This window comes from Amblyomma maculatum, chromosome 11 (genome assembly GCF_055883805.1).
Source record: "Amblyomma maculatum isolate TAMU_Amacu chromosome 11, ASM5588380v1, whole genome shotgun sequence".
Taxonomy (NCBI): Eukaryota; Metazoa; Arthropoda; class Arachnida; order Ixodida; family Ixodidae; genus Amblyomma; species Amblyomma maculatum.
In genome coordinates this window covers 100519190-100538760 of record NC_139354.1, presented here as the reverse complement: position 1 = coordinate 100538760, position 19571 = coordinate 100519190, and positions in this window count along the sequence as shown.

The window sequence follows — 19571 nt, the reverse complement described above, 5'->3', positions numbered from 1 at the left end:
TTTTCTCCCAACCAACGTGGTAAACCTAATCTCAGAAGCATTAAAATTATTACATCATTTCATACTTGGCTAGCAAATTACAGCATTTTTTTAAGCACTGTAAAACTGCATTACCCACCTTCAGAAGCCTGTTGGATAAGACAATACAACAAATTTTTCTTTTGAAGCAGTCTCAGATTTATATATTCTAGATAATAAGAACATGTTAGGTACTAGCATGCATGAGCAGGTTGAGAGACCCCTTTCCAGCACATGCTGAACCCCACTAAGCTGCCTGCAAGAGCCCTCTAATAAAGCACTGCTGGTACACTGCAGCAGAGTGCTTAGTCAAATGGCACACTGCACCAATCTTAACATTACCAGTGCTTTATCAGGTGACTCTTGTATGCAATACGACGTGGTAAGCATGTGATGGCAGGGGTCTCTTACAAGTGCTTTTGATGGTACTTACAGTGCAAATAATCTTTTCACAGGAAAGAATTCACAGTTGTGATGAAAACCTGTGTATTATTTCTATTTGAATTATGAATCACTAATACATATTACAAGTTAGACTATAAGCCATTTTAGAAACAAAGAAAATTCGCTAATAATATCGGTTTCAAGTAGGCTTCCTGAATATTCAAATAACAAAGAGAAAACTTACAAATGGTACAAACATAACATCCAGAGCTCTCGGCTGGTTCCCAATGTTTGGCAAGGGTTGCAGAATGCATACTGCCTGTACATCTACAATAGAAATAAGCAACACAACAATGGTGTACCTCCTTGTAGAAAGAAGGAGAAAGCTGAGTTTCGAGGCGATAATTTATTTTTTAGTTTAGGAATGCAAATAAACAAAATTGAAAACATGTAGAGGCATACAAACTGAAAGCCAAACATCTTACAGCAGAAAATAGCAAAGCTTGTGAAGATTTGAATTAGGTATCCCCTAATTCTCTACTAGTAGTTGAACAGATTCGAAAAAGCTGCACCATTACAATAGAGAAGAATAACAGGTAATTGAAATTTAGCTAATGCAAAAACTGTTACATATGAATAAATGCACAGGCTAGTTATGGTTTTATTATTATTTCTGATGCTTAGCCATGTTTTTAGTTTATCTATAAGGCAATGCAAAATGGCAAAAAATGTAGGCTATCAGCAAAAAACTGCCAACTAGATAGCACATGCAGCAAACAGAAGGAAACAGCTTAACACTTACGCTTCTTGCTGCTTTCACTTATTCCCTCAGAACACACTTCAAGCACCTGGGCAATGTGCTTTTTTTGCAAGAATGGTGTCCTTCAAAACCAAGCCAATTGTCTTGTTAAGGCCAATTTCAACTGCCTCTTTGCCGTCCTTCTTGATCAGCATGTTGAAGTCATGTAAGAACTGCAAGTTTGTGTGAATGGTAGTCATGAAGAATTCATTTTACTCAATGTGTTAAGTAACTGAATTTTAAAAATCACTGTACAAAAGCAAAGGCAATTGATGCCTTTGTATATACCTGAAAACAAACTGACATTAGCAAACAGCAAATACAAATAAGGTTAGAAAACTGCAGAAACCATCAGTATTTTGCCACTCATCACCAGACTGCAAGCAATATTAAGGAAGGTCTAATATAAAAAATAACAAAGAAAAAATATGATCCTCCTCCCCTCAACTCGGCACACAGCCGAGTGGTAATGAAATATGTAATATATATCTAAACTAAGGGTCCACGCTCAGCTTTAAAAAATCGCCTTCAGTTCTTAGAGACAATTTCTACAGACATGCATCGTTAGCATATGAAAGTCAAAATTTTTTTTCTGTGCCCTTTAAGTCGATAAACTGCTTACAACACATATATAACAGATAGCACTAGGATGGCTTTTGTGTAAGAAATGCAAATGGGAATAACCATTTCCCTTCATGAAGTACAACAAAACATCAAACTAATATTTCCAAAGTGGCTATATGTCAGTAGCACAGGCATTCAGTTGCATCTACGTTCTCTATTTCCAGATTATGAAAAAACTGAACAAAGGTTGTAAGGATCCTCAGTTTGCAAGCCGAGCCAACATTTTGAAAAGGGGTCTCCCTGAACAGCGCAGTCATGACTGGTGGGGTTTAAATTCCCTTTTGCTTGCGAAGAAGAAAAGGCAGGTGGAGGAGAAGGGAACAGGGCAAGGAGTGAGATGATGTTTCCTACGGTATAAATGTCTATGAACCTGGAACCAATGATTCCTTGACCGGAAAAAAATAAAAGGAAGCAGCAGCAGAAAATCAGCAATGCAGGGTGGATGATGAGTGAGCACCCAAAGCAGGTTTCATGCTGATGCACAGTACTTGAAAGGGGACAGGCAACCAAAAGATACTGATAAGAAACACTGCTACAATGAAATAGTTATCAAGAGCTTTTCAGGAGGAGGAGAAAAGGACAAAGAAACAGAATAATAACAACACAGTGAATCATTACTTCCAAGCAAGACATTATCTGAAGAAATGGATTCAAGGGCGAACTAAAATAAGTAAAAAGTGATAAGATGTAAAGATGCTTGGAAAAACACATGCAGCTTATGTTATTTCTGAGGTGGAGGGAGGGGGAGTGTGCATGTGCTGTGAACTGTACAATTCACGCTATATGGGATTTTTCCCGGACTAGTTATGGTGCAGAGGGAATATGTTTAAGAGATTCGAATGTTTCTTTTGAGCTTTTTATTCCTTTTGGTTCCAATATTCTAAATTCATGGATTATATGCCTCCTTATATTTTCTGTCCCTTAAGGGTTTAAAGCCTCACTGGAGAATAAATTTAATTTCATCAAACTTATGGCAGCGAATTAATTACCTAGATTCATTACAAATATTTTAAGCCATCAAACAAACAATCAAGTTTGTTTCGAGATTCACAAGGTTTCCACAGAGGGATTGTTTACTAGAGACACCCCGGGAAGGCCCACTGTTTTTAACAATAATACGGCCACAGAATACCTGTCGGTATACCTAAATAAAAACGCAGTAGAACTCCTACCAGCTTTCTTCATTCGTGCAGGACAAACCTCACATCCTCCAAATAATCGAGCTTTTATTAAAAAGCTCGATTAAACACGTCCAACCTTTCATATGTATGTATACTTAACACGCTGTCATGGCACTCTCTACAACCTCTACACTTTCTATCTTATTTCTATTGAAAGTATTGATGCCCTTTCTCAAATATTATTCAACATCGCCCAACCTCATGAGTCGGAAGTTTGTCTATTGCACCGTAAAAGCTAAATTAGCTCGATTAAACACGTCCAACCTTTCATATGTATGTATACTTAACACGCTGTCATGGCACTCTCTACACTCTCTACACTTTCTATCTTATTTCTATTGAAAGTATTGATGCCCTTTCTCAAATATTATTCAACATCGCCCAACCTCATGAGTCGGAAGTTTGTCTATTGCACCTTAAACAAGTGCCGAGTTTAAATTATTTCAATTTTGATTGATGTTACTACCTGCAGAAATTTAGAACCTGCATGAGCCCTCCATTGACACAGACTAGTGCGAATATATTCACGGGAGTTCTGAAATCTAAAATACTAAATTAATTCCCGAAAAACCCACCAATATACCTTTGCTAGACTGACTGCACATATTCATATATGGCAGTACGAATTAGAATCATTCCAATGATTCCAATGGCCATTTTAATGGCCAGCGCGCTAGGCCCGCTGGCCATTAAAGCATCTTGAAGTGGTGCAGCGCAACTGAAGATGCCAGACCAATTAGCCCTCAGGTTCATGTTGTATACCTTTAAACCATATTTCATCATCACGTCATCACGTCGATCTGTTGCTGTTGTGTCGCCGTGTTCCGTCGCTTGCCATATGCCACCAGGCAACAATATTTTGTGGACTATGCGTTGCGTGGTAGCCTGGCATGGCAAGGATGCTGAATGCAGTCGCAATGGAGGCAGGTTTTATTGCGATAGCAATACTGTGCCAGATTTCGGCCTATCGCGTCTTCCCGGGAAGGGCCACGCTGGTGTCTTCCGGGAAGAGCCACAAAGGTGAAAAAAGATTGAAAAGAAACAAGAATGAATGCAAAGCAGCCGCAAAATAAAGTTAAGTCGGTGGTAATTCCTTATTCCCATGAAAAAGCATGTGGCCGTGAAGAACAGAGTTCCCTTCGTCTTTACTGCCCCCACGAAACTCGCATCATTATCTAGAATGATCAATTCCGAAAGCAATACCAGGAAAGTATTTGAAACTAAACATGCTACCCCTTTTGTGGAATGGGCTATGAAAGTTGTTTATAGCATCCCGCTGACCTGTGGAAGGATTTACACCGGACAAACGTTCCGGTGCATTAATGACCATTTAAGAGTGCACAAAATATCCGTCAAGAACGGATCAGGCTCGAATCTGCCGCTTGACTTGAAAGAATGCGGGAAAAAAGAAAAACGAAATTGCGAAGCCAGACTTGAAGATACAAGGATCGTCTGCAAAAGTAAATACAGTGTTGCACGTTAATTGATTGAGACATACAAAATCGCTAGGAGTGGGAGTGCCTGCGTTAGCACTTCGTCAAACATGATATGTGAAAAAGAGGGAAGGTTTTTTAGACATGTTTTAGATATCTTTGTATCACACATGCCCCTTCATGTGTCATCTTTGTGATCGCGCGTGCATCCTCTACCTTTTGTTCACTTTTTCCCTTCCCCCGCCCTGTAATTGCATATAAGTAGCTGTTTATCAGCTTCAATATATTGTTACATGTAGCACATGTCCTGTCGTCTCTATTTCTGTGGGCCGTCGTTGCAACCCTTGAAATATTAGTAACAATGCACCAACATACCCCACAAAGTGTTTCACTGAAGTATATCTTTGAACGTTTTCTGTTCCTCAAATATTCTTTAAACTGTAGGTTTTTGAAGTGGAAGCATAGCTACATTGCTCTACTCTTTGTCATGGTTTTTCGGTCTTTTTTCCCACTGTTTCGCTTCAGATGTCAGTTTGAAAGCACTTTTTGAACCCGCCTTATCTCCAGAGATGTTAAACTTGACACGCACAGTGGTCCTGGAGTGGCTCTTAAATGTTTCAGCATCCTTACTCGTGATGCATTTACATTACTAAAACATGTACTTGCATCATCGACAACTGCCTCAACTGTTTTGAGACTGACAAAGGTGATTTAAGGACACCTCACCCAAATTAGTTGGCTTAGTGCCTCACTGACAATCTGGGTCCTCCCGTGAAGGCATTTTGAAAGCAGTTCGGAGTCAGAAAGATCGAGTTAAATGGGTTTCACAACGCCTATCGCAAGAGTATATTTTAAAGTGAAATAGAAACCGGAGTTTCTGATCAAAAACTTCGAAACAATTACTTTCTGGCAATATCACAAATGAAGAGACCACGTTAGGTGCACCAAAGTTTTCTGTCAATGTGTCAAACAAAAAACGACTAAAAATGTTTTCTAAACTGCGAACACCCAAGTTTTATATATTTTGTTCATATTCAAAATATATTCAGATAATTGAAAAATCGCCAAATTGTTTTTTTTTTTCACCGAAGAATGCTTCACTTCATCTTAAAGGCAGAGCTTGAGTGCCCTTTAGGTCTTTCCAGCGTACTCGAATTCTTAGCGGTACACTGAGCTCCTAACGCAATCAATAGTCTTTCATATGATAACTTCGGGACGTTGAAACTTCGCCTAATAATATACATTAGTCATGAGATAAACTGCAGTCACATGTAAAAAGATTTCTTGAACACAGTTCTCTTGTACAGCTCATAAGCTCGCTTGATCAGTTTACATAGTGTACCGAAAGCGTATTCTTATTCTCTGTTTACATTTGATGCCCGTTTTAAATTTTACACGCGATATATTTCTTGGCTCTGTCTGAAGTTAGATTTCAGTTTCATTTTTTTGCGAAGATGCACTTTCTACACGCTTAGTCACCGTTGCTTTAATATCCGCCTTCATTATCTCGCATATATTTGTAGCATAAGCCATAAGCTACCGCAATACGTGCAACAGCAATTCACACATAAATTTCAAGGTTTCCCTCTAAGATCGCAGCGATCGATATCCATTTCACCTCCCCCCTCCCCCCCCCCCCCCAAATTTTTCAAAAAGCTCCACCTTCAACGATTTCCTATCATATCGTGGCGTGCCACGGCCCTCAGGCAGCTGACTGACAGATCATGTGACCTGATAACTACAAGCTACCAGAATCATAATCTTGAATTTTTCCTCACCACGCCAAAGCCGAAATTTTTACAGGACAGCAATGTTAAGCAGTTGCAATAAAATTGAATACACGACTATTTGGTCAATAACCTTCGTTATATGAATGCCGCCTAATAGGTTAATCAAGGGACCGCAAGGGCAAAGGACCGCCTAATCGGCGGTCCCTTGCCCTATGTGCTCACATTAGTAAAGTCACTTTGGAAAACTCATTAAGGCACAAGAAGCCACAAGATGCGGCCGAAGCGTGAGCCTTCTTGCTTTAAATAACGCGCTGCTTCGTTAACGCTCCACTCCACGCATTAGCAGGGTAGGCATTTTTTATTCAAGCACTCTAAAGCATACGGTTTACTCTTGAGATGCAGCCGAACCGCACCCTCTTACTCCATTATCCTCCTTCCTCTGAGCTATCGATGCCGCCGGTCAATGTCTTACATTTGGATGCAATTATATTAAACGTCTGCAACCTTGAGAATATAGTAGATTGTGCGAATATTTGAAAATAATCGAACAGCTAAGAGAACACCCTATAATTCTAATATTCGACCGAATCAGAGAAGTGAATATTGAAAATGTTTCAAGCTAGTCAAATATGCTATTGACGCATTCTCAACGTAGAAATGGTAAAGAAGTTCCAAAATAGCAATAATAATCAACAATATTGTTGCGATGAAATTCCAAAGGGGTGTTTAATTTCTATAAATATTCAATGCAGAGGCAGGAAGGTATGACTTCGCCTCGAGTACATCTCGATCTTCAATCCGACCTACCAGAGACATTGTCTTAAAATGCAATCCTGGCAGAGATGACAGAATTTCTAATAAGTGGGTGTGTCTTTATATTCTATAAACCGGACGGTGCACAAGAGAGAGGAAGAGGAAGTGAAAATTAAGCGTGCATGTCGAATTATGAAGCAAGCTTGGCGCCCATCGCAGAGCTATTTAGCAAAATGAAATGACAGGTGATATAAAATTCAAGGCTATACAAATTTCTGAAAACCAACACGCCATCAAACAGAGCGCCTAGTCATGCATGAATACCTAATGGGAATATCACCTGAGCATGTTAAATTATCGCCAGAATATTATGTTGCTATGTACAGAGAAGGAAATTCGCAGCAGAATATATCAGTCACATATAATCTCAGCTCCTCAAGGCATGCCCGAAACTCTGCTAAAACAGGCATATAATTTTTGTTTTGTTTTTTTCAGAAACGCTCCCTGTGTCATATTATTTTAGCCACAAATAAAGACGCACAGCTTACTTTTGTTCTTGAACATGTCAATATAGCTTTGATTACATACGTGAAAGTTATTATAATCATAATAGAATGTATGCAAAATGCGCTGTTCAGTTCTTATTTACCTCTTACCATCGTATGATTACTTATTTTACCTTTTAGATCGTGATCGGCTCCTCAAACTGATAATCGATTAAAGGTTCGTCGTATGCGCGGTTTATGATTCTTATTTCAACTTACTTTAATTGGTCCCTATGCCTTCAAAAGCATCAATTGCCTGTTATAATAAAAGAAGGGCTCTGACATTTCACACTTTTTTTCTGAAAGAACAGAGCGTTTTTTTTCTTCTCAAATTTCACTGGTGATCAAGACGTACTAAGAAAATACAAAACAGCACTGGCCTAAAGGTGTTAATCGACTGGTAGAAGAAGCAATCTTCCCTCCTAATGCGTAGCAAGCCTTTTTTACCGATAGTCGATAGTTCATTATTGTGCCCTCCCTCGAGCTTTTCAAAGATGAAGCAGCCTTTTGCCTGTAATTTATGCCCCAAAATAAGCAGCGTATTTACACACCAAGTTAGACATCTACATTGGACAACAAAGTTTTCTACAGCGTCGTTTATTCGCTGTCCATGTGACTGCCCCTGGCGTACATTATAATAATTTGTAGGATGTATCGCCCTCTCTGACTTGAGATCTCTGTTTTGAAGGTCTGGCGTTTTCTTCCCTCAGCACACGTGTTACCCCTATTCTAGTATTGGGAGTACCTTCAAATATAGGCTTGTGTGAGTTCACTGAATAGTGCAGCTAGCATAGCGTCCACGCATCTAACACTAATGGCGCATTCGGTTGGCGGGACGAGAGCAGAGGCGCCGAGTAGTACAGAGTAGACAGGAGCACGCCGAACGAGGGTGCAACTGTCCTCTAACGGGAACGCTCTCTACGGGTCGAGAACAGTGCGCCACGACCAGGTGACCGCACTTCTTTCCCCAACATTCTCGTTGCGAACCCGAGGAGAGATCACGCTCCGTGTAGAAATGCATGTTTTCTATGCCTTTGTTCTCACAGCGCGGCGACCCACCTCCATTGGCCCTTTCGACGCTAGCAGCGACTCTCAAACATGCATACAGCACCTGAGCAATGCTTTACGCTCGCCGAGCGCCGACTCTTAGCAGCCGGCATTTTGATGCCTCGTTTAAACTTGAGCATTCGGCGGAACGAGCGAGCGAAATCCGCTCTGAGCCAACATATCGGCCCCTTCGCCGCTTCGACTGCAAACTCCCGTTATCCCTGACCTGACCGCTCGACTGCAGCTACGAATGCCACGAAACGTATACAGCTATGCTAAGTGCCGGAGGAAAAAGGCGTCGTCATTGAATTCTTCACTAAATCATGGCACATTTGACCCACGTAATGTGGCAATAAGAGCTTCAACGTGCTATTTGCAGGCATAGTAAATAAAAGAGGCATATTTGCCGCTCATACCAATGACAGCGTCGATCCTATACCTAATATCATTCTTCGCCTATTGCATCCCGGCGAAAAAGGACTTGGATAAAAAGGAGAAACTAAAAAGTAACGACGCCTTCAAATACATTATAAAAGCTAAAAAAATTGTTTTGGAGGAAAAAATATACCCAACTCGATTCGAACTTACTACCACGAGCCCCTAGCATTCTGCGCTAACCACTCAGCCACGCAGAGTTTTTTTTTTTCTTTATTGCATGCAAGTGCTTAGAGCTCTTTAACCAGGTCGCATTCCGCAACCTGTCAATACACAGTTACATAGGCGTCAAGCTCTCACTTTGATCACATATCAAAATTCCGGGAGACATATATATGTATCCAGTAAACGTAATCAGGCAGGAGGTCGATCCTGCGCAGCATATAACCCCCGCGCAATAGCACATTATTTTCTGAAAAAAGACTTTTATGAACGTGGTTGCTCTGCGTAGTGATCCGTCATGCGGCTCTTCCAAGGGCTAAAAAGTCCCATGAGTACAAAAAGGTCACATGGCGCCGCAGAAGCTTCTTTTGTAGGCAAAAACCTTATCATATAGGGCGTAATATTAATGTCCTTTTTTGATTTTGAGAGTCAGTTGAAGAATGTCTCCCCAAAGCACTGCATCACAGCAATACACAAAGCAATGATCTATAGTTTCTGGCTGCTGACACAGGCCACAGTCTACTGACCATTGCACAAAAGTCCCTTTTGCACGAAGCCACGTTTTTACGGGTAAAGTTGATATGTGAAGTCTAAAAAAGAAAGGCTTTGCGGCTGATTGTACATACATTCGTTGAACCCGGTTTAATACACTATTGTCTAAAAAGGGGAAGTAAGGCTGCCAATAGATCGGTACAGGAAATAATGTCTCAATAAAAACGTTTTTCATCGGTCTTCTGGATGGACTGTATACGTATTTCAAGGAAAACCGTACAATAAGGAAATGGAATGTTTCGCAACTTCCTTGAGAAACCCCCCAAAGGACCGTCACTTCTACTACCAGTGGGCGCAAACAAATTAAAGCAAATGAGCACTTAATCGTCTATGAAACACAGCTAGGAGGAAGGAATGGCTTGCTTTAAAAAAATACCTTGAAACAAGCTGATGACCAAACAAGGGCTGCAGGCCAGTTCCACTAGCTTCCAGAGGGAGACACAAATTATCTCGACACATAGGCTCCCATTGAGAGCGCCACACAAAAGTAGCAAAAATTGTATGCATGGACTGTGCTTTGTTTCTTGCATGCAATACATAGATAAGCTCAGAAATCAGGAAGACATTGCATATTTGTGCTCATGCAAATAGAGGTAGCTCCCTCCCCATCCATGCCTGGGTTTGTCGCCTAACTGATGAGACCTGAGAATCCCAGTGAGGCCCACAATGGCGATATTGATGCAAAGGAACCGCCAAATACTGTAAGTATTCGGAGTCCCACCTGATGCCGGCAAAAATTTAGGCTTTGTACCCCAGTGACCTAACCAGACGCTTCTGATTTATCTAGGTTAAGAGACGCACCCGAACTATAACAAAAACGCTCAGTTACGGGGAAAACCTCGGTCACACTCTTTTTATCAATACAGAAAAGGGCAATATCATCAGCACAAGATGTCAGCGCCCTTATGTCAAGGCAGCATTTTTAATTGAACTTCACGTTTCGAGGTGTACAGGCCATTGCGGCCGCTCTAAAATATACAACTTCTTGACCATCAGAGCTTGCTGCCTGCTCTCAGGACTTGCAACTATGTTCTGGACATGCTCATTATATTGTGCACCTATTTCATTTTAACATGTGGAGATTCACAGCGCTGGCAAAGCTAGGGGCGCAGGCTCTTCGGTCATGCTCTGCTACCGTGGCCGTAATTTTCACTGAACAAGGAGCTGTAGCACAAACATTGAAGGAAAAAAGGCCGACGATCGATGCTTCAAAACCGGCAAGCGCCGCAGCGAGAACACTAGTTTGCTGGTAACTAAATCTTATTTGTATGCAAACTTTCCGGGAAGCATTGCGATGACCGAGGAATCGGTTTGTTTATAGGCAGTGCAAGAAAGAGCGCTAAAGCTTGCGAAACACGTAACGTATTGTGCATTAGAAGCGCTCTATGTTGTTCTGTTTTTCTTTCGTGGAACAATCGCTCGGTAAATTACTATCTTCCTCGTTTTATTTATTTTTCTACTGTTTATACTGGGGCCATGGCGCGGGCTATACTCTCTGATGCATTGGCCCTGTTTTGAGACTGCAGTGAACATTTTGGCAGTAATCATCGTGTTAGAGTGGCCCCAAGAACGGCTGTGAAAATTGTTATGCATATAGATCACATCATTCAATTCCAGATTTAGTTGTACGTTAATCGCCAGTGTGTTATGAGACAGAGCCACGCCGATCATCGTCTCTATTGAAACGCTCGAAACGACGTAAAGAAACTTGGAAGCTCGAAAAAAGCTACTGCCGAGTTTCACGTTCTCACAGCATCGAAAGCATTTCGGCTGTCGCTGTCACAATTATCGTAAGCCAATGTCGATTGCGAGTACGCTGTTACCATGTTGGCCCCTGAGAGATGCTAACCGGTCGACACCGCGAGCCGCGCCGGCAGGTGCAGCCGTGTCACCATGTGACTTCCTTTACACTCGCTTTAGACGAGGGAGCAGCCGAGAGTGCACTCGGGTGCTCTCAGCGGAGGAAACGTCCTCCTCCTCTACCACTGGAAGCCAGTGATTCTACTCCTGCTCTCTCAATTGAGACCACCCGCTTGTCTGAGAGCACTTCCAAAGTGCTCTCGAGTGCGCCTGCTCTTCCACTCGAATTCACCATAAGGACGACATACAAGATTGTCCTTTACTGGTGGGTTCAAAGTTCCCACTAATTTTGTTTTCAATTGCGTGGCCCAATGCAATTCTCTCAAAAACAATTACGTCTTATTTCCCTTTCCGAAATTCCTCTACAAAAAGTACATTTATTTTTCCACATCCTGGCCATACGGATGCCTGATTCATTTAGAGCATGTGTTCAATAACCGACTCTGGCGTTGGTACTTCAACGGTCACATAAAAGATATGCATGTCTCTCTACCACAGACTGCAAGTAAGCTCATTATTTCTTCGTCAAAAGTGATTGATGAAGAAACAATCTGCTTATCCGCTTTGCGCGCTAGTTCAATCTATTACGAAAAGGGGTGCATGAAATGAAAAAAATAATGGATGGATACCACCCTCGACTCTTTGGGTCAGTGTATTTGTGAGGCACTACAGGTGCTGACAAAATCTGAAGGAATATATAAAACCTCGCATGGGCTAGTTCCAAATTATATGGCGTGCATGATACCTGTAATTTAATTCATATTGTTGTCTTATTTTTCTCAGTTTTTAAGAAACTTTGATCAGTTACGCGAATCTACGCATCGATTCCAATGACTGCCTAAAGCAGCGTTGCCTGACCGATCATACTAAATATAAGACGCCGGAAAGAATCCAGCCCTGAAGTATTTCGTCGGCATGTGAGCCAAAAAGCCTTGGATAATTTATGTCCGTGTAGTATTAAACGGTAATTTCCCTCCTCTGAGCTGATACTAATTCAGTTATTGAATTTCCAGGCGCGCAACAGCCAAATAAACAGGCAAAATAGTGAACGTGAGAAATTTCTGGCTCCCCAGAAAAGGTTGATATAAATCTTTCTAGAGAGAAGACACTGAAGGTATAGAAAATAGGAAGGTAATAAATTGTTTATCAGCTTGAGGACCATAAGAAGCAAAACGTTGTTTAAATTTATGCGGCGGAGGTTCTAGATCAAAATTGCCGTCATAAATCCTTGGCAGTCTCATTCAGTGGTGTAACTTAGAGCGAGTGGCGTGGCGAGGAGTGAATAGTTGAGCACGAAGGAACCATATGAAGCTGATTTTTCACAAGAGTGAAAAAGTCAACGGAAAGTGTTTATGTTGCATGACTGAAACTTTTGAAGGAAATGTGCCGTAAGATTTGACCAGAAGGTAGGGAACAAAATACTAACAGAGATCACCAGCATCCGCAAGCCAACACGACACTAAGCTTTAGAAATTCCTAACGTTTTTTAGCAGACTAATAAAATCATTTTCAATGCACTGGTTCAAAGTTTTCATCAGCGCAGAGGCGGATTGGCAAAACCAGACGTCACTGCTGCACGCTTGTGCTGTCTGTAAGTCGTCTCTTAGCTACACGGGAACCTAACCTTGAAACAGTCATTAGTTGTGTTGGAAACAATCGCGTGAACATTTCAAGCATTTGATGTTTTCGTGCTCTCCTAACATGACCTAAACGTACAAGAGGGAACTTGTCAGGCTTTTGGATGAAAGCCAAAGTGTTTCTAAAACGACGTTAAGTACAATGACATTTGGAGTATTTAATCTCTGGCATCTTGATAACCATTTCATGGTGAAGAATATATTGAGTGGAGTTGCTACAGATCACAGCGCTATTCCGGGTTGTCCTTAATTACACTAAAGTTCAGATTTTATTCATGTATGCATCATACTACGCGACTGAAAGATTATCGCTGTCGTTACAAATATTTCTGTATTAGAAAGCCCCAACCACGTTTACCTTTTGTGCAGTAGAGTTCCCTGAAGCGCAGTTTTGTGTGACATCATTTGTGATCCTTAGAGTTTTTAGAGTCTCTATATTTACAGTAATGTTCTTACAATTGTTCTGAACTTTACTTTAAGTCAGCAAACAACTGCAATGTTTTTGTTTAGTTCCATCCGTAAAATAATGCGGCGTATCGAGCAAAAGTGATAGCGTCCTCGTTCGCCTGACCGCTAATGTTTCTGTCCTCCATTAGGTTGAGAAGACACATCTGTAACAAAAATAGCGAAAGATAATATGATTAGAAGCATGGAAGATATTTGTTTCAGAATTTCCTTCTAGCAATACATGGAAAAAGAGGAAATATCGAGTCAAAGTAGGGTTGGAATAAGATTAGGTAAAATCACCTCAAAATAAAAAAAAATATTTGCGTTAAATTTGATTTGTATTCTAAAAACATCAACTCGATTGTTTGGTTTCGTTTTTGACACAATTAAAAAATTGGAAGATCAAAACTTCGCAAGATTACATGCATATCAAGCAAATTATTCCCGGCAAATCAAATTGATGAGTCGTTGTGCAATTTTACGTTCTGCGCAACTGCCTGCGCACACCTCTCGGCTCGAGCTCATATTTTATTGGTTACTAGATTTTAATTCGAAATACTCTTGTTTAAAAAGAGTAGATTACCGTGTATCACATCCTTGTACCCAAGAAATAAATATTTCAGACATTATTTAGCGAAACACATTTTTAGACCCAAATATTCGTTTCCCGAATCACCATTTCAGCTTGCAAGCTCCTCGGTGAGATCTGATCTCCAGAAATAAAACACAGTTTGAAGGAATCTTGAGATATCTTCATAAGAATCAGATATTTGACTGTTCGGGAACAAGTAGTGAGTGAAAAGAACTAACCAGTGTGATTTCGCCGTGTCTAAATATTTGGTAGTCAGATTTACCACCATAGCGAATAAATCCTTAAAGCCTGCTCTCACTCTAATTATTCAAAAGAAGCTCCATCTTCTACTCTGCAAACATCTCTTAATTGAGCATTTCCTCCACATGGACATGACCTCCTCCTTCAATGGTAACTCTCCAATAGATTTTTGCAATTGCTTACACAATGTGACTTAAGGCCGATAGTGGATATTGTCAAGTGCTGGTGACAAGGCCGATGAAAAGAAATGAAGAGTCCGGGAGTGCACGAAAGAAACTCTTTATTGTGCTTACTTGCGTCCGCAAAAGAACTGAGCGATTCGGCGGCGGCGATCACAGCAATCGTGCTCACTGGTCGTCGAACAACGAATGCCTATCGCGCCCGTCAACACTCAATTGATAGGCGAGGAAGAAACGTCTAGGTAAAGACGAAAACAGTGACTAGCATAACCTGGAACATTGTAGACACGCGCAAGACAGGCTGGAATCTTCGAGATACAGCTCGACGCATCTTTCGCGACAAATAAAATTATACAGTATCATCTCGGGACGACACGCATGAATGAACAAACAATACAAAATTTATCCGCGCGCAAGATTCACATTGATATGGCCACATGCTAGCGGCTCTCTAAAAAGAACAAAAACGATTGAAATGATTCGCGGGATTGAACCTGGATAGTCTAAATGTAGGAAGCAAGCTATACAAATACATCAAAAGTTACCTCACGTACCAAATCGTGAACGTAGAAGTAAAGGGCACAACAAGAGAAAACATTAAGCTAAGCAACAAAGGTACACCACCGGGATCGGTGCTGTCCCCTACCCCTTTAAAAATTCAATGATCGGGCTGCCAGAACGACTAAGAAAGATTGAGGGCCTCTGCCCCGCTCCTTGCGCTAACGACCTCACCCTTCTGGTTGACAGAGGGGAGAGCGATTGCCAAATAGAAGACACCCTATCTGAGACCCATAGAGTTAAAATCCTCGCCAGAAAAATTGGAGATGCTAAATGTGAGCAAGCAGCAGGTAAATATGCAGCTTCTGGTCAACAACATTCCTGTCCAAAGGGCGGACAAGTATCAGGATACTGAGTATGTGGATACAACTAAATGGAAGAAACATAGAAACAATAAACAGACAAGAAGCCAGGACAAACCAAACTTGCAGGCTTCTCAAAACGACCGCAGACAAAAACGCGGGGATGAAGGAGGCGAAACTACTTAGGCTTGCCCACTCTTTAATCATTAGCTGAATCACCTACGCTATCCCGTACTTAAAGACAACTAAAGCAGAGAGAGACTAGGCAGACATCCTCACCAATAAAGGTGTCAAAACAGCCCTAGGTTTACTAGCGCGCACATAAACCGAGACGATCCTCAATCTAGGAGTGTCAAGGCGAACCTCACTGCCCAATATGTCAGACTAACTGGAAGCAAAACTGCCAGATCCATATTTAGGAAGCTGACTTACCAAAACCCAGAATCGTGACAGGGGATAACCGCCATATTCCCAAATAAACTGCCAGCAAGATAAGAATACCCCCCATCGCAAGAAACATGCACCCCATACACAACGAGGAACGCAGGAGAAGTAGAGTCCAAAGACTCTAAAGCTCCCTCCTCCAAAACAAGGGGTAGTGTGCACCGATGCGATAGAGTACCCAGAAGGGCACTACGCTGCAGTAACGGTGAGCGACAAATTCGAGGTAATCTCCAGCTGTAGCATAAGACAATGCTCACCATAGGAGGCAGAGATGGCAGCGATTGCCCTGGCAATCACAAATTCATCAAGCAGAATAATAATGATCGATTCTGAAACTGCAATCAAAGCCTATGAGAACGGTAAGGTGTCCAAAGAGGCCAGCTAAATTCTGCAAGCAGGCAAGGAAAACGTACCCATCGACCTAATTAAAATAACATGGGCGCCCGCCAACAGTGGACTGACAGCGAACCAGATCTCCAACGAGGTCGCTCGAGGACTTAGACACCGGTCCCCAGAGCGGGCAGACCACTCTCTGTTCAAAAAGCGAGACTTAACCACACACAGAGAAATTCTGGAAAACTACAGAATAACCAAAAGAACCCTCCCTCCCATAAATCTGTCACAAAGAAGGAAGACGCAATTTGTCGAAACCTGCAGACGGATACCTTGCCAAACCCGTATATCCTACACAAATGGCATCCTGAGATGCACTCTTCCAAATGCAAAAACTGTGAAGGCATAGCGACCGTAAATCCCATGCTCTGGGCTTGCCCAGCGCTAAACAAGCTACATGAAAACATACAGTTATGGGAAGCCTCCCTCCATAGCCAGGAAGGACAAGCCCAAAACAAGGCATTGGCCAAGCCCAGGGGCCGAATTACGGTTCTCGCTCTAAAGTTATAGAGCGTGACGTCAAAATGACGACGCCGTGACGTCTCGGCGAGACGTCAACGCGCGACGAAAATCGGAATCAACCAATGATCGCCAGGGTGCCGCCCCAAGCCGCTTATTTTCACGGCAAGAAATTTATGTGCGCGTCAAGGGGCAGTCTGCTATTTTTTTACATATAAACGCAGTGAATAAAATATATAATGTTTTTGTTTTTCAAGAAACTGTATTTAAAGTTCAATTATATCAAATACAAAAAGGAACAATTACACTTGTACAGTTAAACTTTTTTATTGGTAACATTTGTCGCCGTAAAGGCGCGCTTGCAGAGGTAAACAATAAACATGGCGGCCTCCTAGAAAACAGCTGATTCCACGGCTCTGAATGCAAGGTTCTGTGTGGTTGTCCTAAGTGCACGGAAAATTGTGATCGAAGCCAGTGAAGTTCACGGACTGTAAAATCGACGAAGACAACCTGCTGAGGTAAGTTTTGTGTTATCTGCCAGCGTTTACATGGATGTAAAAAGTGGTGTAAGGGTGATATGCGCCAAGTACATTATTGTGGTTGCGTTTCTTTTTTAGGAGACACGAGATGGGACCACGATACACGGTTATTTGAAAAAAATAAACTATCATGGCTGTATGATCGTCCAACACAGAAGTCATTCATTTAAGAACGAGCAAACAGGGACGGTTGGGCGCTCGCTACCAACCGTACTAGTTATCGTTCGTTCTTATCCTGCGACGCAAGTTCCTTCAGCGCTGCGCCTGCATACGTAACCGTAAAATAACTATTTGCTGTTGCTATTTCGTTTTGAAAGATAAATCGTACGTTATGGTTCCTGCTTTTCCAGTCGCAATCCTAGCTGTTGCACGCCAAAGGCTGTTTATGTTGCTACGTCATCGAAACCGCAACAAGAAACTATGGACTCTTTTTTTGCCGCCAGTTGCTGCCTGAAAGTTTTGACGCGTTAGTCGAAATGGCGCCTAAACGGAGGATGTCGCGCGAGCAGGAGCTGCTGCTAGTAGAGTTCATGGAAACCCATCCTCTGCTAGCACGCAGCTCCGCGGACCTGAGAAGTTCGTATACGGCTGCTGAAAAGCGTGAACTATGGAAAGAGCTGGCGGCTCTGTTAAATAATGAGGGCCCGGCCGAGAAGACCGCCGACGGTTGGCGGCATTTGTGGCACGTGCTTTGCTGCCGCAAGCGCGCGGAGGCAGCCCGCATAAAGCAAGAGTGCCGGTAAGTCCGTGAACATCAGTTTGTAAAATGTCATTTCAACGTACCTCGCCGCATTCTCTTGAAGCCAAACCGGAGGTGGCGAGCTTGGCGGTCTGGGGGGCCGGGTTCTCAACCTAATTGGCACGGCAAGTGCCACCGGAGTCGGGCCTCCACTGTTCGCATGTGCGGTAAGTGTCCATCGTGGTTTGACGCATACTTTGCTTGCATGAGCATACACGCAGTTATGTGCGAACGTGTGGCGTTATGGTTTTTTTTAACAGGCGTACCAGCCCGCCGCCAGCCGCCGCCAGCAGCCGAGGGTGTCTTCGGGGGAAAGGCCGGGGACAAGTGGAGGCAGCAGGGTGTCCGTAGGAGACAGGGCGGGGACGAGTGGCAGCGTGGGCAGCAGGTGGGATAACTCTTTCAATGTGTGATTTGTATACATTACGACTTGTGCACTCTGCTTATCTCACCCTAACTTTGACAGTATGTCTTCTGCTGCTACAAATTACGTCTTTATTGCACCCCAGTGCGAGTACTTCGAGGGGTGCGGCGCAGTCTGTGGAAGCCTGTGCAGAGGAAGAGGATCTGCCTGGCCCCACAGCTTGTGAGTTGGCCTGCCATTATGCATACTCCACACTACACTTTGTTGTAAATGCATGAGGAGTAACAGTATTTGTAGCACTAGCAGTAAAAGTGCAGTGATAATGCATCATTATAACTGTGTCTCTGACATTGTCACACTATACAATGAGGTTGTGATGGGCCATAACAATCTGTCGTATGTTGATATGAAATATGCTGCAACAGCATTGCCTATTGGCCACCAATTGTGCCTTCTGTTGCTGGTGTTCAGTGCATTCGCATCAGCAGTAACGTAAGAAATTGCTCCACATTCCACTGCATAGAGCATTGCATCATGAGGACATTTCTTTCTCCAACAGCCACACCGCAGTACTCGCCGTACCCGTCACCGCAGTACTCGCCTCACCCGTCACCACAGCCCTCGCCGCAGCCTTCTCCTGCAGCAGAGCCCTCGCCGCAGCCTTCTCCTGCAGCAGAGCCCTCGCCGCAGCCTTCCCTGCAGCCTTCCTCCCAGCCTTCCCCCCAGCCTTCCCCCCAGCCTTCCCCCCAGTCTTCCCCGCAGCCCTTGCCGCAGGCCTTGCCGCAGCCCTTGCCTAGGGCACCGCAGCCCAGGAGGAGGCGCAGCAGGCTTGACAGCGGCGAGGATCTGATGCGGGAGGCGCTGCTAGAAACTCGGCGTCTGGCGGATTTGGTGGAGGCTTAGAATGCACAACATGCTGCATTCCAGCACAACATGTTACAGGTGTGTACTCACAGTACCGACCACATTTTGGGAAGTAGAAACCATTACTTTGAGCATAATGTACGTGGACTTATTTTTCAATTCCTCTACTTCTTGGAAATTGGTTGTGACAACTCGGCTTATAGCACTGCCATGAGTATTCTATAACGATATCCTGTCCAAGATGCCTGAATATCTAACATTTCACACCAAAAACTATGGGTAGTTATTCAA